Source organism: Rhineura floridana, chromosome 2 (genome assembly GCF_030035675.1).
Source record: "Rhineura floridana isolate rRhiFlo1 chromosome 2, rRhiFlo1.hap2, whole genome shotgun sequence".
In the NCBI taxonomy this organism is placed as follows: Eukaryota; Metazoa; Chordata; class Lepidosauria; order Squamata; family Rhineuridae; genus Rhineura; species Rhineura floridana.
Window position 1 is genome coordinate 149,465,932 of NC_084481.1, and position 23,705 is coordinate 149,489,636.

Here is a 23,705-nt window from a genome sequence, read left to right on the forward strand (position 1 = left end):
TTTTGTGGTTCCTTGTTTTTCTCCCTATCTACTCTAGGTTGACAGGAGGTATCTCACAATCCCCGGAAGAAAAGGTGAAAGTGACAAATGCATAAACAAAACATCTTGCTTTGGGGAGACTGGTAATAATCACAAATTCTAGGGGTACCATAATCAGCTAGCAAATGGAGCAGCAACACCCCCCCCAAAACAAAACAAAACAAAACAAAAAATTATTCTGACAGTTTTAGAACATGTGAAATTATCAAGAGTGAATTTACAGCAATCAGTTCATTCCTAAAACATTTATATTGCTAGACATTCATGGACACCTGCAACTGCATAGCTGAAGCAATACTGCAGAGAGTCTAGCCATCTGGATTTCACAGTGGCAGGGAGACTAAACAAGAAGTCCTATGCTTCCAAACATCTGACCATCAGGGAACACTTATGCATAATTTCCATTAGCTTCACAGCACAAGCTTTTGTTGCTCAAGATTCCATACCATAATAGCAATGACACACATATTTATTTGACAGAGCAATCAAGTACTGTAAGCAATAATGCATTACAAGTCTCAATGTATGGATGAGTCTATTTATTGTAAGCAGGCAATATTTTATGTATTTCAGTAATTTAAAAATTGCAATTAAGATCTTAAACTACTTTTGTTTTGGAGCAGGGGGAAATCACCCAGCAGTTTCCATATAACGTAAAGTATGCACTTTTTAGCATCACATTTCAATGTATTACCATGCGAAGAGCTCCAAAAAGACCTCTCCAAACTGAGTGAATGGGCAGGAAAATGGCAAATGCAATTCAATATAAACAAGTGTAAAATTATGCATATTGGAGCAAAAAATCTTAATTTCACATATACGCTCATGGGGTCTGAACTGGCGGTGACCAACCAGGAGAGAGACCTCGGGGTTGTAGTGGACAGCACGATGAAAATGTCGACCCAGTGTGCGGCAGCTGTGAAAAAGGCAAATTCCATGCTAGCGATAATTAGGAAAGGTATTGAAAATAAAACAGCCAATATCATAATGCTGTTGTATAAATCTATGGTGCGGCCACATTTGGAATACTGTGTACAGTTCTGGTCGCCTCATCTCAAAAAGGATATTATAGAGTTGGAAAAGGTTCAGAAGAGGGCAACCAGAATGATCAAGGGGATGGAGCGACTCCCTTACAAGGAAAGGTTGCAGCATTTGGGGCTTTTTAGTTTAGAGAAAAGGCGGGTCAGAGGAGACATGATAGAAGTGTATAAAATTATGCATGGCATTGAGAAAGTGGATAGAGAAAAGTTCTTCTCCCTCTCTCATAATACTAGAACTCGTGGACATTCAAAGAAGCTGAATGTTGGAAGATTCAGGACAGACAAAAGGACGTACTTCTTTACTCAGCGCATAGTTAAACTATGGAATTTGCTCCCACAAGATGCAGTAATGGCCACCAGCTTGGATGGCTTTAAAAGAAGATTAGACAAATTCATGGATGACAGGGCTATCAATGGCTACTAGCTGTGATGGCTGTGCTCTGCCACCCTAGTCAGAGGCAGCATGCTTCTGAAAACCAGTTGCTGGAAGCCTCAGGAGGGGAGAGTGTTCTTGCACTCGGGTCCTGCTTCTGGGCTTCCCCCAGGCACCTGGTTGGCCACTGTGAGAACAGGATGCTGGACTAGATGGGCCACTGGCCTGATCCAGCAGGCTCTTCTTATGTTCTTAACTTTTTTTTAATGTAGCCAACAATTTTGAATATGTGTGTGTTAAGAGGAATGTAAATTGAGCAGTTAATGTGTATGATAACTGACTATTGTGCACATTCACCAGACCCTATGAAGAATGTACACATTAAACTGCCATGAAGAGGGAATTGTGCACATTTCCCAGTCAACACACAGTTTCCAACAGGCCTTGGGAAATATGCATACATCAACTGAAGTTTGTACATTCTCCAGCCATTATGCATAATCCCCCACTGGCCTTCGGGAATGTACATATCTCAATGGCATTTTGTACATTTTCTGGGCAATATGTACCTTCTCCTGTCAGTATGCATAGTCTCCAAGAAACATGTTTTTCTTTTCTTTTTTCCCTATCTCTTTAAGAATTATACGAACTGTACCCCTCAGGTTGTTTCTGGCCCACTGTATATTCCACAACATACCCTCCCACTGGTCAGCAGAACAGCGGGGGTGGGGGGAGCACTCCAGATAAAGATTAACACTTTTCTGCAGTCCAGATCCCTTTCCACAATTCTCACCTGCTCCCCAGTCAGCTGAGCTGTACAAGGGGGTTGCAGCAAGAGGAAAGTTTTAAACCTTCCCTCTCCCACAATTCTGATGGAAATTGTTCCTATCCACGTTGCTATTAAGCTAAGAATAAACTAAATAGCAGCATGGGGCCAATTATCATGCAAGTTACAGGGAGAGGGAAGATTTAACCAATTGAGGAATGGTTACACAGCAGGGAAAAGAGGACTGGGAGAGAAATAATGTGAAGGGATTATGCATATTGGCTAGAGAATGTACAAACTTCAGTTGATAAATTCACATTTCCCAAGGCTTCTTGGAGATTATGTATATTGACTGGGAAATGTGCACAATTCATGGCAGGTTAATAATTCTCTTAGAACCCTGATGATTGTGCACAATGGTAGATTATTATGCACATTAACCGCTCGATTTACATTCCCCTCAATACACACACACACACACACAAACACTTATGTATGTATATATTGTGAAGTGAATTATATAAGCAGCATAAACCAATATGTGAAGCCCAGTGAAATTTGGAAGAGTTCATTAAGTACCTAGGAATGAGGCAGAAAAATAGAACCTTCTTTCTCAGGGGATTCTGGGACCATGGGCTATACTTCCTGGAAGATAGACTGCTGGCAAGTGATGGGTTGCATCTCACAAGGACTGGGAAGAATGTGTTTGGCCAAAGCATGGAGAAATTCATCAGGAGGTCTTTAAACTGAATCCTAAGGGGGAGGGAGACATAAACTTGGTGGTAACGACTGATGACCAGTAACGAGAACAGAGAGATCGGCTCTAAGAGGGCCCAGTAACAGCCCTCAGAAAAATGTAGTAAGGAAGCCAAGCCATAAATCACATGGTCTTCGATGTCTGTATACTAATGCACAGAGCATGGGAAACAAACAGGACGAACTTGATCTCTTAATACAGGAGGGTAATTACAACTCGATAGGTATAACTGAAACTTGGTGGGATGACTCCCATGACTGGAATACAGCAACTGAAGGATATAACTTGTTCAAAAAGAACAGAAAGAAAAAAAAAGAGATGGAGTCACGCTATATGTTAAAAATATATATTCCTGAACAGAAATACAGGAAGATGAGCTTGGTAGTTCAACTGAGAGTATCTAGATTAAAATTAATGGGGCAAGTAATAAAAGGAATGTGGTGCTTGGAGTCTACTACCGACCACTCAATCAAGGAGAAGACGAGAATGTAACTTTTGAAAAGCAAATTGCCAATGTTTTGAGGAGGCATGATGTAGTAGTAATAGGGGATTTCAATTATCCCGATATCTGTTGGGAGACAAATTCTGCTAATTTCTGACTTGTGTTGGAGATAACTTTCTCCTACAGAAAGCGGAGAAAGCAACCAAAGGGTCAGCTATCCTGGACTTGATTCTAACCAGTAGAGATGATTTGGTGGACGAAGTGTCAGTTACGGGAACTCTGGGGGAAAGTGACCACACCATACTTGAATTCTTGATTTTAACAGAAGCAAAAGCTAAGAATAGCCATATGCTCAGTCTGGACTTCAGAAAAACTGATTTTAATAAACTCAGAACAATTGTAAGTACTGTTCCATGGTAAGCCACCCTAACGAGAAAAGGAGTCGAAGATGGGTGGGAGTTTCTAAAAAAGGAAATTCTAAAAGCTCAATCGCAAGCAATTCCAACAACGAAAAAAGGGAAAACAGCAGAAGAAGCCAATGTGGCTTCACAAAAAGCTTAGAGATGACCTGAAAACAAAAAAGGACACATACAGGAAGTGGAAAGAAGGCCAGACCATAAAGGAAGAGTACAGGCAGGTATCACGGAATTGTTCAGATGGTGTCAGGAAGACTAAAGCTGAGAATGAGCTGAGGCTAGCAATGGATGCTAAAAGCAACAAAAAAGCTTTATTCAGTTATGTCCATAGTAAAAGACAGAGAAAAGAAATGTTGGCACAGCTACTCAATGAGGCTGGCAAAATGATAACAGATGACAAAGAAAAGGCAGAAGTGCTCAATTCCTACTTTGGTTCAGTCTCCCAAAAAAGGTCTATGATCCTCCCGGGAAACATGAAGTAGAAGGGCAGGATTGGAGCTTGAGATTGATAGACAAATGGTCAAGGAATACCTAATCACTTTGAATGAGTTCAAATCTCCAGGTCCCGATAAACTGCATCCTAGAGTATTGAAGGAACTGGCTGAAGAACTCTCAGAACCACTGTCTATTATCTTTGTGAAAACATGGAGGACTGGTGAAGTGCCAGATGACTGGAAGAGAGCTAATGTTGTCCCTATCTTCAAAATGGAGGAACCGGGGAACTACAGACCAGTCAGCCTAATACCAATCCCTGGTAAAACTCTGGAGCAGATTATAAAGCAGTCAATCTGTAAGCATCTTGAAAGCAATGCAGTGATTACTAGGAGCCAACATGGATTTATGAAGAACAAATCCTGCCAAACTAATCTTATCTCATTTTTTGATCAGGTAACCTCCCTTGTAGACTGTGGGAATGCTGTGGACATAATATATCTCAACTTCAGCAACACTTTTGACAAAGTGCCCCATCATATTCTGATTGGCAAGCTAGCTAAATGTGGGCTGGATGGAACAACTATCAGGTGGATCCACAGTTGGCTCCAGAATCGTACTCAAAGAGTGCTTACCAATGGTTTCTTCTCAAACTGGGCGGAAGTAATGAGTGGGGTACCACAGGGCTCGGTCCTGAGCCCAGTGCTCTTCAACTTTTCTATTAATGACTTGGATGAGGAGGTACAGAGCATACTTATCAAATTTGCAGATGATACAAAATTGGAGGACATAGCTAATACCGTGGAAGACAGAAAGAAAATTCAAAGGGACCTTGATAGGCTGGAGCATTGGGCTGAAAACAACAGAATGAAATTCAACAGGGATAAATGCAAAGTTCTACACTTAGGAAAAAGAAACCAAATGCACAGTTATAAGATGGGGGATGTTTGGCTCAGCAATACAACATGTGAGAAGGATCTTGGAATTGTCTTTGATCAGAAGCAGAATATGAGCCAACAGTGTGATGTGGATGCAAAAAAGGCAAATGCTATATTAGGCTGCATTAACAGAAGTATAGTTTCCAAATCACATGAAGTACTAGTTCCCCTCTATTCAGCACTGATTAGCCCTCATCTTGAATACTGCGTCCAGTTCTGGTCTCTGTACTTCAAGAAGGATGCAGACAAACTGGAACAGGTTCAGAGGAGGGCAACAAGGACGATCAAGGGACTGGAAACCAAGCCCTATGAGGAGAGACTGAAAGAACTGGGCATGTTTAGCCTGGAGAAGAGAAGACTGGATATGATAGCACTCTTCAAGTACATGAAAGGTTGTCATATAGAGGAGGGCCGGTCATCCCAGAGTGCAGGACATAGAATAATGGGCTCAAGTTGCAGGAAGCCAGATTTCGACTGGACATCAGGAAAAACTTCCTAACTGTTAGAGCCATACGACAATGGAACCAATTACCTACAGAGGTAGTGGGCTCTGAGACACTGGAGGCATTCAAGAGGCAGCTGGACAGCCATCTGTCGGGAATGCTTTGATTTGGATTCCTGCATTGAGCAGGGGGTTGGACTTGATAGGCCCCTTCCAACTCTACTATTCTATGATTCAAAATTTTCAAGAAACTGGGAGACAGATTTTACCTTTTCCTTTGACTATATTAGAGTCCATCAGTGAATTTTAGTAAATAGACAGAGCCCTCTTCAGCATTGATTCACACTTCCTCACAAAAAGGATAATTAGATAAAACCTTTTCTAATGGTACATTCATAACAACAGGTATTCTTCACGGTAAAGACTTTAGCTTACCTCCATTCACAGTACTGATGGGCAGAGAGAATAAGAAACTGAGTTACATACTCTTAAAAGTGGAGTTCCTACTTCATATCCTATCACCTCGACACAGTGATGGATTCAATGTGGCTAGGGATGGGGGAGAAATTTGATTCAGTTCGCATTTAAAGTGAAATATATCAAATTGGCACTTTCTGGAAAAATATGAGAGCCGAAACATAGCCATCCTACAAAATTCACATCTGAATTACACCATGCAGTTCTTCAACCAAACAATGTTTACAAAATGGCATATATCAATGGAAAATGTGCATTAAAATGGCTGTATTAGTGAAAGTAATATACACGAATGCATTATATTCTGAAAAATTGCTTGCAAAATTGTGTATGTTAGTCAAAACTGCATATAAAAATGTGTTTATTAGGAGAAATTTCCATTATAATCCTGAAGAATTTTCATGAGGATTTTTTTTTAAAAAAAATGCAAATTGCTGTAGAAATGTGGAAAACTAAATTTAAGATTGAAAAAATGAGAAATGGAGAGAACCAAAATTGATAGATCCTTCCATCCCTATATGTGGCCTTAATCTAAACAAGGCAAAAGTGCTTTTCATCACTTCAAAGTAGGAGGGCTGATCCAGGTTTGGAGATATGCTAGATAGGATTGCTCCTAGAGCTGGTGTTTGCTCCTGGTGGACCTTCTGGAAATGCTCAGCTATGGTTTGTTTGCCAGCTGCACTCTTTCCTCAATCATGTTGATCTGATAATAGATTGGACCACTGTAGACTGGGTTTGGTATCTTCAGCTGGTACAACAGTCAGAGTGGTTCCTGCTTTGCTTCTCATAACATATCAGATCACTTATTTTTCATTTGCACTGGCTTCCAATTCATTTCTGGGCACAGTTCGAAGTGATGGTTATTAATTATAAAGCTCTAAATAGCTTGGAACCAGATTATCTGAAAGAAAACCCGAGGCCCTGATCTGTGTTCCATGATATTTGTTACTGTGCTTGTCCTGACTATCAAAACAGGCCTTCTTGGTAGCAGTACCCAGATTGCAGAACTCCTTCCTAAAAGAGGTTTGATTCCCCTCTCTTGAACTTTAGGCGAGTGCCAATGACTTTTTTATTTCACTGTATTTCAATAATCTAAGTTTTCGTTTTTAATCTCATTATTATTATTTTATTTTTGTATTGTTAATGTCGAAGCCGTTTAAGTGGTTAAAAGACAGCATAGACATTGCCTAAAATTATCTGAGGTGATGCCTCAATTATGGGACTTCCTGTCTGCTGAAGTGCATTTTTCTCCATCTTTATAATTGTTCAGACCAAATCTAAAGACATTTCGGTTCATCCAGGCATTTAGTACTGAAAGGTAATGGATCTGGGCAGCTTAAAACTGAACGTGTTGTGTTTAGATGTATTTTAAGTGTTTAAAAAATATATAGCACTTTTAATTGTGTTATTGTAGGGCTGCTCTGGTCACCTTTGGGCAGAAAAGTGGAATAAAAATCTAATTAATAAATAAACTAAAAAATTGCTCATTCCTTATTAATCCATCCATAATTTTCAGATTTCTCTGACGTAGGCAGACACCAGAATGGATACATTAGTGGCCTTGCATGTTGACTTACAAATGCTTTTCATTTCAGGAAATGAAACATTTAAAAAACAAACAGAAGAAGAAGCTATAAGAATGGAAATAAGCAATTCTGCACACAAATGTGAGAAATCCTCTCTAATGTAATCAGGACTGCATCAGGAGGGGCAGACCTGTTGCCTTATATAAGGCACATCATCATGAGAAGACATGATTCACTAGAAAAGACAATAATGCTTGGAAAAACAGAAGGAAGTAGAAAAAGAGGAAGGCCAAACAAGAGATGGATTGATTCCATAAAGGAAGCCACAGACCTGAATTTACAAGATCTGAACAGGGTGGTTCATGACAGATGCTCTTGGAGGTCACTGATTCATACGGTCGCCATAATTCTTAATCGACTTGAGGGCACATAACAACAAAGTGATACATGCAACTACACAGCTAAACTAAATCACATTTATTGATTGGAAAGGAATGTGTGTTGCCTGTTGTATCAGAAGGCTATGCAGTTATCCTTCATACTGAAATCTGTTCAAGCAGATGGAATAATCTAGCAATATATATTTCAAACTGCAAATCCAACACAAACCAGTAAAAAGTTGTATGTGGGAGTGGGAGTGTCTTCTGCAAATGAAGCCCCTCTGAGCATTCCATCCTCAAAGCTCTATAACTGCCACCTTGGTAGCAGCATTTGTATGTTAGCAGCTGATGAAGGCGGAAGCTGAAACGTTTTGCTAATACAATAAAAACCTCTGTTTGGTTAATCACAATTACGCTCTTATATATATATTAGGTGATTAACGGAATCCTTATAGGGATCCAGAGCAAGCTTGAGTGAAGTTCTGTTTGTTGCTTTCAAAGCTGTCTCATATATATATTTAAGGAGGATTTTGTTAACAAATTTTAATTCTCCCAGATGTGAACATATCACCTTAGTTCCACATATCCAGCAACTGATGGCATTAGACCCCAATTCCATTATGCATGATGAGTATTTGAAGTAAGAAATTACTAATCAAGGCACTCCAGATTTACAGTCATTAACCACTGACCTTGAGTGCAATGTTATTAAGTCTGTGCCTTTAGAAATCACCCCGGTTTCATCACCTAGATATAATAGAATTTCCTCTGTATTAATAATTCACCTTAGCTTGAATGATTTTGGCAGCCAGCCTTTTCTGACAACACTAAATAGGCTTTGAGTTCTCTACCACGGTTTCTGGAGAAATACTTTGTAAGTCACTTATGAAGCATGCATGATAGCAACTGTTGATGGTTATTATACAGCCATGAGAGTGGCTGTTTATACTGCCAGCGGGGATTTTTCACATTCCGCAATGTTAAATTGAAAATACCCCCATGCCATTCTGATGCATCCCATAGGCTCATTTTAAAATAAAACCTTACCAAACTTATAGTCCTGAACTCAGAAACGCTTGCTTAACAACCCTCTCAATTTTCATGGCGATACACAAAAGAGTCAGAGAGAATAGAGGGTTCAAAGTGTAAAAAAAGAGAAAAAAAAACCCAGAGCCCTTTTGGACTTTTTTCTCGGAGAGTTCTCATAATCTGTTGGAATTCATTAAAAATCAGCCATGTTCACAGAGTACCTGTAATCCTAATACTGACCTTGCCCCATACTCGGACCTTCATCTTCTGCAGTTTAAAAGTTTAAAAAATGCCTGGCTGATTTTTAATTGATTTAAGAAATTTTGGCTTGAAGCCAATGATAATGCAGGGCATGCTCAGTATGAACCAACTGTCAGTGTTCTAAAAGCCAGATTCACAGCTGCTGGGCTTGGCTAATCAGGGGGCCACAACCACACCAGACTTTGATTTCACTTGAGACAGTCATGGCTTCCCTGAAAGAATCCTGGGAAGTATAGCTGTGAAGGGAGACTCCTATTCCTCTGAGAGAATAGTTTAACAGTCAGCCACTCTGAAGGTCTGTGAGGCAAACAGGGCATCTCCTAGCAACTCTCAGCACCCTTCACTAACTACACTTCCCAGGATTCTTTGAGAGAAGCCATGATTGCCCAAAGTTAAACAAAGGCCTGGTGTGGATGTGGCCAGGGACAGCTTTGTTTTAAATTTGGGTGGGAGGCTACATGTGCCTGCTGTAGAATAAAAAGGTGGGAGGAAAGCTGAAAAGCAATGATACTGTTCACAATGTTTTCCTTTTGGAAAGGAAAGGGGCCTCCCTTCTGCCCAGTGCCCACCCACCCAATCTCCTCCCCCCTCCCTGCCCCTCCCCCAGGTCAGTGTTGGACTATGACGTGGGAGACCAGGGTTCGAATCCTCACACAGCCATGAAGCTCACTGAGTGACCTTGGGCAAGTCAGTGCCTCTCAGCCTCAGAGGAAGGCAATGGTAAAACCACCTCTGAATACCATTTACCATGAAAACCCTATCCAAAGGGTTGCCGCAAGTCCAGTCGACTTGAAGGCAGTCCATTTCCATTTTCAAATATGATTGCACAGAAATAAATCCCACTGAACTCAAAAAGTATGCAAATGAGCAAACCCACCCTCCTCTCTCCTCCCTCCTTTCCCCTCCCCTCTTGCCCTTCCCTTCCTTTGCCCCTGCCTTTCCCTCCCCCTCCCCTTCCAATCCCCTTCTTCCACTTCCCCCTCCTCCTCTTCCTCCTCCCCATGGTCAGTTTTACCTATCTTAAGCATGATTGCACGAAGTAAATACCACTGAACTCGATAAGCATGCAAATGATCAAACCTACCCTACCCCACCCTACCTCTTCCTTTGCCCACCAATATGCTCCTTCCCCTTCCCGCTCCCCCTCCTCCTCCCCCATGGTCAGTTTTACCTATCCTAATCATGATTGCATAGGAGTAAATCCGAATGAAATCAATAATCATGCAAATGATCAGACTTGCCTTTCCCCTCCTTCCCCTTTCCTCTCCCTTCCTTCTCCCCTCCCCTCTTCTTTCTTCCTTCTCCCCTGCCCACTTCAGCCCTCCTTCCCTCCCTCCGGGTCAGTTTTACCTATCCTAAGCATGACTTCATGGGAGTAAATTGCACTGAACTCAATAAACATGCAAATGATCAAATCTGTCCTTCTCCCCCCCCTCCTGCCTGCTCCCATCCCAGTTCTCCCCTCTGCCTTTCCTCCCCTCCCTCCTCTTCCTCCTTCTCCCGTCCCCATCCCCTGTGGTCAGTTTCACCCTAAGCATGATTGCAGGGGAGTAAATCCCACTGAACTCAATAAGAATGCAAATGATCAATCCATTCTCAGCAAACTTGGACAGGATCCCATTTCTTACCTCCCGGATTAAAAAGCAGGGAAATTTACTAATAGGCAAGAAACCTTGTGGTTTAAGAACGTACCAATAGCCCACAGATATTTCTATCGAACTTTTAAAAGCAGGGAAATTGGGAACCTATAGTGAATGCACCAGAGGAGCAAGAGACCTGACCTTCTCTCTGAAATATTGTACTGCCATACAAATTTGTCAAAATGCGAACAATTTGGGTTGGTCTTTCACAGTCCAATCCATTTCCTGTGTAGCTTGGAAGAATTTGGTAACATGTGCCTCTGAGCATATGGTGAGTGGTGACAACACCTGCAATCAGCCCAAAGAATAGAAAGAAGACATGTGCTGTGCTGATCTTGTTTTAGCCGGGAGGAAGCAACATTATTAAGACAGTTGATATAGTTCAGATGGTCACTTTAAATAGGTCTGATTTACTTTGCAATTTTAGTGAAGTTTCCTATAGGAAATCATTTTCTTTTGTTTCTCTTTCTGTGAATATGTGAAGTACAGCAACACTTTGCAAAATTTACACCAAAAAAACTCCAAACATAATTGTGGAATAATGGCATTGACTTCTGCAGAATAGTCTCCAGTGGACCTCAGGAGTGTCTCAATTTGCACAAGATAAAACAGTGGGAGGTGAAATATATTCTAGCAAAATTCTAGGTGTACTCTATGTTTTTAATTGACCGTGCCCACTTCGCCTTAAATAAAGTGGTTTAAACATAGCAGGCTGAAAACATGTTTCCTCTTTTTTCCAACAGCTAGAGTCAATGATGAAGGAGCAACATATTGGAATCAGTCTGATTTTACATCAAACTGCAGTTTCAGATTCAACTGTTAATGCACCCAAAATAGAAATAGAACATACCCCCAATTTGAAACACAAAAGGCTGTCTTCACCATCACATGACATTGACTAATAAAAAGACTTTGAAATTAATGAAAATAAATTTGACACAGATTTCTAGGATGAATAATGAGGGAAATAAAATTTTCTAGTTTAGATTCTCTGTAGAAACATTAATAACACAGGAAAGAAGCAAAGTAAGAAGAACACCAAGAAACATACAAAAATATAATTCTCCATCTTTGGAAATGGCAGGTGTTGCCATCACTCACCATATGCTCAGAGGCACATGTTACCAAATTCTTCCAAGCTACACAGCAAGTGGATTGTACTGTGAAAGACCAACCCAAATTGTGTTTGCATATTGACAAATTTGTAGGGCAGTACAATATCTCAGAGAGGAAGTCAAGTCTCCTGCTCCCCTATAGCTGCCCAATTTCCCTGCTTTTTAAAGTCTGATAGAAATATCTGGTGGCTATAGGTACATTCTTAAACTGCAAGGTTTTTTTTGCCTATTAGTGAATACAGTTTTGTTTTCTTATTCTGACTAAGGGTTGAGTAATGACCTAGATTCAAAACCCAGAGTATACAAGTGAACAGACTTCTTTTTCCTTCCAGACAAATTGTTTCAGCTCTGTCTCAGGTATAAAGCCCACACTCAAATGAGAAGCTCTGGACTGATTATGCTGCTGCTGCATTGGTATTTGTTTTTTTTCCTGGCTAATCCACTTTTGATAGGAGAAAATTGTTACTGTATGTTTGAAAACAACCTCTAGATGTCTGTGATGCTTACTCAGTAAGCAAACATGTAACTAAACTGCCTGGTTAAATGCATTTCAAAACATCAAATAAAAAACGCATTCTGCTCCGGCCTAGGTATCACAAACAGATGGCAAACCCATTTTTGAACTGAACAACTTCAGGTTGTTCGTGAGGACTCACATGTTTAAATGTTCCCACATACCAGAACAAAATCCCCTGCATATAGGATTGCCTTCTCCCCAACATGCTAGCTCTCTCTCTCTCTCTCTCTCTCTCTGTGGGGCGGGGGGAGAGGGAATTATTTTTATATCGGTAAGGATTCACACACGTAAGCTTCTACGTGTAGTCTGAACATAGTATATTCCTCCAAAAACAGTTTTACTAATTATTTGTTTTACTATTTATGAGAACAAATATAATCACCAGCATTGTCTCACTGCGCATATTGGTTACGTTAGGCTTTCCCTGTGCCAGAATTACAGTTCTTTAGATAAGCTCCTGCTGGGAGGAAGGGCGGGATATAAATTGAATAATAAATAAATAAATAAATATTGTCAAACAACCAACTCTACAGATAGCCCAGGTTTCTAATTCTTTTCTTTCTGCCTTTTAAGCAAAACTACTGTATGCAAACCCATTGAGCCATCTCTCACACTGTAAGGGTTCTAAGCCACTTGCAGGATGCATACTGGGGATCCTCAGGAAATGACTCTCTAGAAAATATGGATGAACAGAAATGATGGCAATATACACAACATACACTATACAAACAAGTGTTAAAACAAACGGTCTGTCTCTCTTCCACAAACCAAATGTCTTTGAACACTATGCTACAACAAGCTATAAACTAACAGAGGGTTACAGGCCAATTCTATCCACTGCACTGACTTTGTGGCACAAAGATTTGTATGATACAATAGTTAGTGCAACAACCTATGTGAGGAAAGTGAGACAGAAGTCTGAAATATCCACATTTTTCTAGAGCACACTAGACTGTTGATGCAACAATCTTGAAGACTTGGCACTAGGAACTGAAATTTAACCCATCTCCCTGATCAATACTGAATGAAACAAACAATAGTTCCTTCTGGTAAGCATGATCCATACAACCAAAGAATAATGCTCATAATAATCCCCACTGATTTCAGCAGTGGAATTAAACACATGCTTAAGACTCTCCCACCAAAATTAATGGGATTTTTAAGCGCTTAACTCTGGCTGCCTAAATGTTAAAAAAAAATGGACCAATGTTAAAATGCAGAAGTAACTACATGAAGAAAGTAAAATGCTCTAAGAATGCCTTGGCAATGAAGAGAGGTAAGAAATATTTTAAATGGATGAATGATTACAACACTTTCCCCTCTTGTTGTGCGGGAAGCATTGGGCTGAGATAGACTGTGGAGGGACGGTTGGTCAACAGAATAGGTAAACAGAAAATTGTTTTTTAATGGATATATAATTGTTGCATTATTATATTGCCAAATTAAAAATTAATTAAAATTACAAATTAAAAAATGAGCTGACAAAATTGTTAAGGATATGAGAATTCAAGGCTACAAGCCAAGTGATCAAGCCCTTCCATTCTCATGCTTTGAATATCTGTGGACCTCAATCTGCCAGAAGTTCATTTTGAACAGCAGGGGATAGAGTACTACATAATTACACTGTGCTCCTCTACACCACCATAGCATGAGATAATGGCCAATATTTGAAAAGGGCTGCTTAAAATTCAGTACAGCTGTTTGCAGCTACTTATGTTTTCCTAAAAGAAAAATTATTCCATTCATCTTGTGAAATACTCAGGATCTAGTACACTAAAGATCTGATGATATAATTATGATATGAAAAAGTGCTTCTAATCACATAATCCCCAACAGCCAATGAATGATAGTTCTAAACATTTATTTATAACATTTGTATCCACTAAACCCTAGATTCTCAGAGCAGCGTATCTGCAGTCATCCCATTTTATCCATCACCCCATTAGGCAGGTAAGAGTAAGACTCTGGTTGCCCAAGGCTAACTATTTACCCTCTTTAGAAAACAAAGGTATTGGTTACAGCTTGACAGTAATAAAAGGGCACTTTCTCCAGAGTGAAGGTTATTATTATACCCGACACACATCACACAGAGACTTCTATAGAGATAATTCAAAGAACATAGTTTGCCTTTTAATTATCACCTAGGTTAAAGGCTTGTGAAGAAATATGCTAACGCGTTAAATGTCCTTTCATGGCTGGATTGCCTAACTTGCCTCTGGCTTCTAATAACCTGAACTGCTGCAAGGAGTAAGATGGAAATGCTCTGATTTACAGCACACCATTCTGTACAATACCTTGGGACCTTAACATTTCTTTTGTAAATTGGGATTCTTGTTATTCCTAATCACACCATCTACTTGTCCCTTCAGGTTTCATAGTAATGCCACGATAAGATATCCCTTTCCTCTTTCCTTTTGTGATATTTCAAACACTATGCACCCCAAAGATTAGCTGTCCTTTACTTATGACCTCATAGGATGCGTCTATATATTATCTTTTTGCTTAAAAGTTCAGATGCTATTTCTGGCATCCAAGCAGAAGGATTGCTAAGCAGCATGCCCTTTATTTTGAGGAGGATACATTCAGAACACCAGATGTGGTGTTCTCTCTGATCTAGGGAAAAGAAATTAATCAAGAACTCAGATACAGACTAGAAAGGATTCATCTCTATTTGATGTATCTCTGCTCTTCCTCTGTTCTCTTCCTCTTCCTTTTCAGATTTCCTCTAAGAACTGAGGAAAATATGTGTGTTTCTGATTCCCCCCCCCCGCTTGTATTGACTCATTCAGCTGAGCCTGGATGAATTTACATGAGAAGAACTAATCCAGCAAAAGAATATCAGAGAAAGTTTAAATATTCAGGAGAAAAAAATGAGATGCAGTCCTACTTAGATTATGTCAGTTCAGAAAGTGGCTGAATGACTGAATGCTGTACATAGGTCAAAACTTACCTGTGCCTGAAATACTAGAACATGATTGAGGAGAATTCTAGCCAAGCCTTCTCCGTACTGTACTAGTTTTTCCATCTTCCTTCAACATGAGCTGAAAATGTTGTTAGAGCTGTAATGCCCAATAGCCCATTTAGTCCAAACCAAAAGAGGAATTTCCATCTACCTCCTGGCCTCTCAATCAGCCTAGCTAAGCCGAGTCACTATATACTACAGAGAGAGAGAGGTGTGCCAGAGAACACAAAGCAAATGAATGGTTCTCACTTAAATAAGCAAGCTACACACTAAAGCAAAAGTCAACCATTATGAAAAGTGATCACATTGATACTCAATCACAATTTACAGTTAAGAATACCTGTGTAAGCCAAGGGTTTAACAGGGCACCCCTAAACAGGTCTAGTCCTATTGTCATGGTTGGATCAGTCCCTGATAAAGTTTGGACAGGCTGTGACTGATTTTCCCTGCAGGGGTGGGGGACCAATTACAATGATTTGCCCCTGGAGAATGATGGAATCTGATGGCTTCTGGAATGCTCTGGGGAATTTTCCAGGTGGCATGGGCTGGTCCTCCTGTTATGGTCCTAGTCTTGCTGTGGAATTACGACCATTGCCACCAATGGTCCTAAGTACCCTCTCTGGCCACAGGGAGCCCTGGAGGCTCCTTGGTTTTTTGAGGAGCTTTGGGTGATGAAGCAGGCTGGCTGACAACTAGAGCACAGACGGTGCAAATCCCAGCACAAATTTGACCGAGCATAGGTATAATGTAATAAATAAATAAAATAAGCATATAGTCATATCTACCATATGGCAGTGGCAAAAAGAATAAAGTTCTCGGTCTCCATTCTGTCTTCTGTGAACCACCTAGCAGAGATATTTAGAGTGGTAAATTGGCTAGTTCAGACCAGTGTAGTATCATTAACAATACACCAATCAATAGCCTTCTGTAAGGGACTATGCCCACTGCCTAGAGTTGTACCTGGAAGAAGCACATTATCTACGCCCATTTCAGTCTGGCTTCAGGTCCAGTTTTAGACTAACAATTTTTATAGGAAGCAAGACAGGAGGATCGTATGACTCTGTGGGTTGTCCTTGATCTCTTTGCAGCTTTCAACACCACTGACCTGGAATGACTTAGGGGGTTGAGAAGTTGGAGGCACCTGCAGAGTCATTACCAAAAAAGATGCACTGTGGACTGTTCCTTGGTCCATAGCTTTTTAGCTGTGGGATCCCACAAAGGTCCATTCTGTCTTCTATGCTGTTCAACATCTATATTATAATAATGTTTCTAACCCTTCAAAGTTATCAGGAAAGACAAATAATGAGAACATGACTGCAATGTTCATAAAAGATGAATAATCTTCATATTGACAATACTAGGGGCTCTGCTACTGCTTGCTTTGCTCACCAACCCTGCCTGCTGTCCCCAGAACACCCCTCCACGGGTTGCCAGTGCTCCCCCTCCCTCCCCCTGCACATGGAATGCCAGTGCTCCTTCCCCCCATAGGTCACCAGCCCTCAGCATCCACCAAGGGTTGCCAGCACCCCCTTCCCTCCCCCCATAGATTGCCAGAGCTCCCCCTCCCTCCCTGCACATGGGTTACCAGCACTCCCCCTCCCTCCCCTAAAAGCACTCCCCCACTCTCCCCCATGGGTCACCAGTGCCCCCTCCCCCAAAGGCCACCAGCCTCCCTTCATCTCCTCCCATGGGTCACCACCCCACCCGCCCTCCCTCCTTCCCCCATAGGTCACCAGCACTCCTTCCCTTCCCCCCACAGGTCAACAGCCCTCCCTTCACCCCTTAAGTCCCCTCCCTCCCCCCCACTGTCTGACCACCCAAGCCACCAAGGGCCAGGCCCACCACTGCCAGACCCCTCACTCGCTTCCACCATGACCCCACTTGCTCACTCACCTGCTTGCCACCAGGCAACTTATGTACTGCTGCTGCTGCCTTGCCTACAGCAAGCACCACCACCACCTCACCTCACCTAAACTTGCAGCATCACACTATGTGTGAACACTTCTGCGCAGGGTTGCACCTGTGCAGAAGCATGTAGTGCGACACTTACAAAAATATTACATAGGAAGAAAAATCCATTTCAGCATTTCACTTTTTAAAGTTTTTGTTCATTCACACCCTGCTTGTGGGCTTCCCAGAAGCATCTGGATACCCACTGTGGGAAAGAGAATGCTGGACTTAATGGCTCTTTTTATGCTCTTATGTCTCCCACTTGAGATCGTACAGCAACACTAAAATGGTCACTAGCTTGTGCAGGCACATACAACTACTGTGCATGTCTGACATATTAGCCAGAGTGTTTGGTTACTGTATTGACTGGGAATGTAGACAATCCCTTGGGCACCAGCAACTACCCATCATTTAATTGTAGCTATGAGGAAGATGTCATAAGGCAATTTCTCTCATGGGGATTTGTCAGATCAGGAAGTGTAGGCAGCGGGGGGCTGCAGAGTGTTGAAAGAATGTTGCATAGAAAGAAAAATGCACACTTCTCTTCCCATAGTACAAGCCCATATTTTGAGGTCATCATCTGCGGCCCTTGTCTGAGTGCCTTTACCAAATGCGGTATGGTGGGTTGGTCATGTGTGAAAGGACTTTTTCAGAAATGGCCCCTTGGCTGTTGAACACCCTCCCCAAAGAGTTCCACCTGGCACCTACTTTAATGTATTTCCAGTGACCAAACCAAACAAAAAACAACATGAACTTTGTTCATTCAGAGGTAGGAAAAAGTATTAGTGATAACAAATATTGAAAAGCTAGGGAGGGGGAAACACCTCTGTTAGATAAAGAAGGCTGGAAATGATCTAGGACACAAAGCAGCAATAAGCCAGGAGGAGACTAAGGCACAGTCTCAAGGCAATATTGTTTTACAGGGAGTGTCTGGTGGTGGTGCCTAGCAGTGGGATCTTGAGAGATCTTTGCTAGAGCCGGTGAGAGAACTGTTTAAAGACCAGGACCCTGAGGTGGGACTGTGACAAGGTGGTGACCACAGGCGGGATCCTAGCAGGTGGCGCCTGAGGTGGGATTTTGATAGGAAGGGTCCTGACAAAGGACAAATCATAAAAAAAGAAGTCAAAAATTTTGACAATAAACTGTTCACAGAGGATGTAGTTTCCTGTAGTCAGGAAATGAAGAGGCGTGACAAGGCGAAGTATGGATAAAACAATGGCTATGTTTATTTAGATAAAGCCAGTTAAACAAATGATTATGCAAAAATAATCTGCAGAGTGATTGTGCGGGACAACTCTCAACCAATCGGGCGAGGACACCCTGCCATGTGAAAGGGGGTGGTCTAAGCCCATTCCCCTTCCATCAGCCCCAACCACAGGATGGTTAGGGAGGTCTTCCCAATCCACCCCCTCCAAGTGCTTCACAACTCGACCTAAGGGTGCTCACATTCCCACACATATCCACCAATGTGACCAATTAACTTAATTAGGGTGTTGAACTACTTGGCAAGGGGCAACCAAACAGCCAAATTAAACAAATTAGCTGAATAAAACAAGCCAATCAGCCCAATTGAAAGAACAGCACAGGGTAGACACAAAGGTTGTCAGCAAACAAAAGCCAACGAGCTAAAAATTCCTACCCAGTTCCACCTGACAATCAGTAAAAACTTGTACTGCCCTGAGTGAGGGAGGGAGGGTGGGCACCGTACAAGGCTGGAAAGAGGCGTAGGAGGGGTGGAGCAGGGCTTAAATAGCAGCACCCTTTTCAGAAAAGAGGTGGAGATGCAGTGAAACTGGTAGAACAGTAAGAGTGTCTCTACCTTAGTGTTGCCCACACTGATTGGTAGCGACTGTCCAGGGTTTCCGACAGGCAGTCTCTTCCAGCCCTACCTAGAAATGCTGTGGATTGAACCTGGGATCTTCTGAATGGAAAACGGGTGCTTTCCCATTCCCACTAAACTATGGCCTTGCATCGTTCCTGTGAACCCACTCACAGGATGCTTCTGCTGGAGACCAAAGTTGGGAGGAGATTTTTACCAATTCTTTGTTCCCTCTGCAGCCTGCTCCCCCCCTCCCCGCAAAGGCTGTCTGGAAGGTTGAAGGAGCCTCTGGAACAGTGTTTCGGGCTGCAGAAGAAAGGGGCAATCAGCAAAAATCACCTTCCACTATCCTTTTTCCTGTGTAAACTTTTGCTGCATCTCAGCCCCTTCTAACGGTTCTTCCATGTGTCAAAGGGACACAATGGATACAACTCTCATTGTCTTGATTCATTAAGCCTTTATATGCTTGGGGGAATGCATCCCTACTTCTTGGCTTATTAATTTTCCTCATTCTTTTTCCATTTTTTTTGTTTCTCCTTAATGACTGCATTATTTTATTTTTATTTTTTGGAACAATACACTTCTGTTATTTGTTGTAATGTTGAAAATGCCAGATGCTAATTAAAATTAAAGATATATAAACAAATTAAGAAATTTGAGGTGGGTTATCTATATGAAGAATATGAAGTTGTTATTGATATATACTAAAGGGGATCAGTTAATTCCCCTGTATCTCATTGTGATACTGAACAACTGTGCACAATGTCCAGGCAGTAAGTGTGCTTACTTAAATCTGCCATGCGTGCATAACAACCAGGCAGTAACAGCACAAAGAGAAATTCCATGGCAGATGCCCTCAAAGTATGGAACACCATTTCCCTGGATACAAATTAATTACAACTTATCTTTTTGTCTGATGACAAATGTTTCAATTTGAGAAAGCGTAGATTAGTAATTTTGAGCTTCATTTCAAAATGAACTCCTGAGGTTTTGGAGTTCCAGATTACCTGGTTTTATTGTCAAAGTGGAACTGTTGGCAATAGGAATCCTCCATCATTCCACTTCTGATTTCTAAACTTTGTATGGTGGCCACCTCAGTCTGTTCTGTCCTGGTGTGGTGGTGAAGAACCTATGTCCACATAACATTGCATGTGAATAGGATTGTATGCCCCAGGGAGTATGTGTGTGTGTGAGAGAGAGAGACAGTACACACAAGCACAGAGTACCAGCACCTTTTCTTTTTTTGCTGCCCATGGCAGACATTTTTGTGCTGTCAGCCACATCACTTTTGTCAATATATGAGTACCAAAAAGGCATTAGTATGCCCTATACTGAAAACATCTGACAAGTAACACAGGGAGGCATTTTCCTTATCAGCCAACCATTAAGAGGATGGAAAGGCACATGGAACAGTCAGAGCTTTTATTACAGGATGTTAGTTGGATGTACAGCAATGCTGACAGCATCACATAAAAACATGGGGTTGTCAACTTTTTTGTCTGTCATGCACTTTTGAGAGGAGCAGGAAGTAAGGGTTAAAAGATGAAAACTCCCTAGAAACAGCTGGTATCCCACTGGTTACCACTGCTGTAGGTCTTGCTTGTAGCATGCACAGCATAAGGGGGAGATATATCCTTGCCTCAGAGTAGTGAATGGTTGCCTGACTGCCTGTAGCAAGACAAGAGGGAGATGGGGGAGAGTAATGAATAATGGCTAGCAGCTATAATGGGAGTGAGTGCTCCTCTGAGGTTGTCAAGTGTGTGTTTAAGAATGGTGCAACCCACGTGCTTTTTCATTCTGCATGCTCTTCCAGCTCCACTCACCAGTATCCTGCTTGTATCTCCCTTGTGTTTCAATACAAGATCCAGACAATACTCACTTCCCAGTTCAGTGTAGGGAGTTGCATTGGAATGGTCTTCAGTCATTGTTTGTTCTGCTGCAGGTTTCCTGATTCTGAGCCTGCAAGGAAAAATGCATTGTGTGGTTTTGGCCAATGGTAGCAAAGAGTGAAGAGGTGTGCTTGATATTCCTCAGCAAAGTGGCTGTGCTACCCATAGCCTTATCTAATGTATGGAGGAAGCGTGTGTGTTGCATTCAACAGTTTCCCCTTTTCTGCACATTGATTATTCATCCTACGTGGAAGACATTTCTAATGGGCGTTGACACTGTATTCTTTCCACATTCCCGGATGACAGAGGGAAATACATTGTGTGTCTGTGAATGTCTGAGTGCTCTGAACACCTTTTGGTGCTTGGGGAAGGAAAGGAGGATGTTCAGGAGTCATGCTCTGTGGCATAGGCCTCCCCTCCCTGGTAAGCCCCTCCTTGGCTTACCTGTGTGTGGTGTCTTCTCTTTGCAGCCACACTTGCAGTGGTAGAGTTGGTTTTCTGGACCTTGTTTGTCTCACAGTATTGTCCCTGTAAGTGTTCTGAGAGAAATATTATTCACCAGCTCTCATGCCTTTGTTATTAGCGCTGGCTGTTTGTTATTTGTACAGACTGTTCCCTTTGTGCAAATTGTTCTCTTTGTTCAAGTTCCCCATGAACAGAATTCTCAGTTGTTTGGCATATAGCTTTCTAGACATGAGGGCAGATTGATGTGTAGACCCACACTTCACATCTTGATATAAGAACGATGCTCCTTTGTTGGTCCTTATATACTTCGGCTACTGTGCCAGGTTCCCAAGTTAGTCAGATTCCTATCCGCCCTTACCTTCTTCATGTGAGAAGATTTTGGTGAATTTAACACATGAGGGAGAGCTGCAGGGATAAGTGTGCTGTCTCCACACACACCCCTTTGTTTTTTCTATGGGCTGGTGGAAGACTGTGTGGAGCAGGAAACCTTCTATACCCACACATTTCTGGAAAAATCAAGATACTAAAATGCATGGGGCAGAGGTTATACAGGTAAAGCAGGCTCTCTGCTTCACACAGTCACCCTCCAACTGATGGAGGACAATTAGAATTATAATGGGAGCAGAGCTAACACACCTTGTTTAGTACTCATATCTTGATAAAAGTGCCATAGGTGCCAGCATAAAAAAAGAGCTAACTGTACTCTGTTACTCTGTACCATAGCGTTCCATCACACACACACACACACTAACACACACTGAATGTGACTGGTGGCTAGAAGTGAAAGTGTGAGCAGTGGTGTTGGGCTCTCCACCAATTCCAGTATATGGTTTCTACTCCCTACATCAAAGTCATGTCATTTTTGGACATGGGACTAACATCTGAGTGACTATAAGATACCAACTGCCCCTAACTTTGCCAATTTTTGTCCCTTGCCCTAGCAGTTTTCTGCCACTTTCTCTGCCATAGTGTACTGCCAGTGCCACAATACGTCTGAGTCAGGGGTTGTCAATGTGGTGCCCTCCAGATGTTGGTGGACTACAACTCTGATCAGCCTCAGCAAACATGGCCAATAGTCAGCCTATGGTACATTTTTATAAATCCAGCAGCATACGATTGTGTTTCACCAGTGGAGTGAAATTTAGTAGTGACACCATCCCCACCCAGCAAGCATAACTCAATGATAGGATTACACAATTAAGCAAATAAATGTCACAATTTTGTCTATTCACCAATTAAATATTAGGGCTATGGTCCATAATTCAGCTATGTTTGCTTCGTCGCATACATTCACACAAACAAAGGCAAGTACATTAATTGTGGATTATATACAGTAGGGCCCCGCTTACCGGTGCTTCACATTCCGGCATTCTGCTAATGCAGCAGTGGGAAATTCCTCTTTTTAAAGCCAATTTAGCGATTTTATGACATTTTATGACATTTTTGCACGACGGCCCCATTATAGTCTATGGGTCCCGCTTTACGGTGATTTCCGCTTTACAGTGGGGGCCTGGTCCCTAACTCGCCGTATAAGCGGGTCCTTACTGTATTGCTCATTGATATTTCTTGATCTAATGCACGCTGGGGGGGGGGATTTTTCGCAGAACATTTGTCAATTATTCTGTTGAAAATTCCTAGAGAGCCACAGAACTGGCTCATACAATTTAATACATTCAATTAAAAAATGACCCAGTGGGAATACTAGTTGCAAAACTCACCACAACCATCATCTGCCTGGGGCATGTGATTCCAGCAGGGCATGCACAACAATGCTCCTTTATTTTTAGTTCTCTAACTGCAATGAAGGACTTAAATCCTAACACTGAGCCAAAAACCTTGCTTTAGGACTTACAAGCCAGCATGAATCATACACTGTGCTTTTACAACACAATAAAGAAATGTAAGGAGACAAACTGCTGAATACTTAAGACCATAAACAATTAAGCAAGTCCAAAAATGCTTTCCAAGGGACCGCAAACCAACAAAAAAATAGAAAAATTACATTATATAGCCACATGGATTTTTTGCAT

The 23,705-nt window shown here is 41.7% G+C and overlaps 1 protein-coding gene across 10 annotated transcripts in view; it reads right to left on the bottom strand.

Moving 5' to 3' along the window:
- Positions 1 to 23,705, bottom strand: part of LRRC4C (leucine rich repeat containing 4C) — a 637,988-nt gene that overhangs the window by 199,936 nt on the left and 414,347 nt on the right. For 5 of the 10 annotated variants that reach the window (XM_061613155.1, XM_061613153.1, XM_061613160.1 and 2 more), the window contains one exon: positions 21,201 to 21,280. The exons of 4 other annotated variants lie outside the window; for them this stretch is intronic. The gene's annotated coding sequence lies outside the window, so the exon portion shown is untranslated. Of the gene's footprint in view, positions 1 to 21,200; positions 21,281 to 21,654; positions 21,745 to 23,705 lie in introns of those variants that run through there. One more of the 10 variants, XM_061613163.1, reaches the window with a different exon arrangement.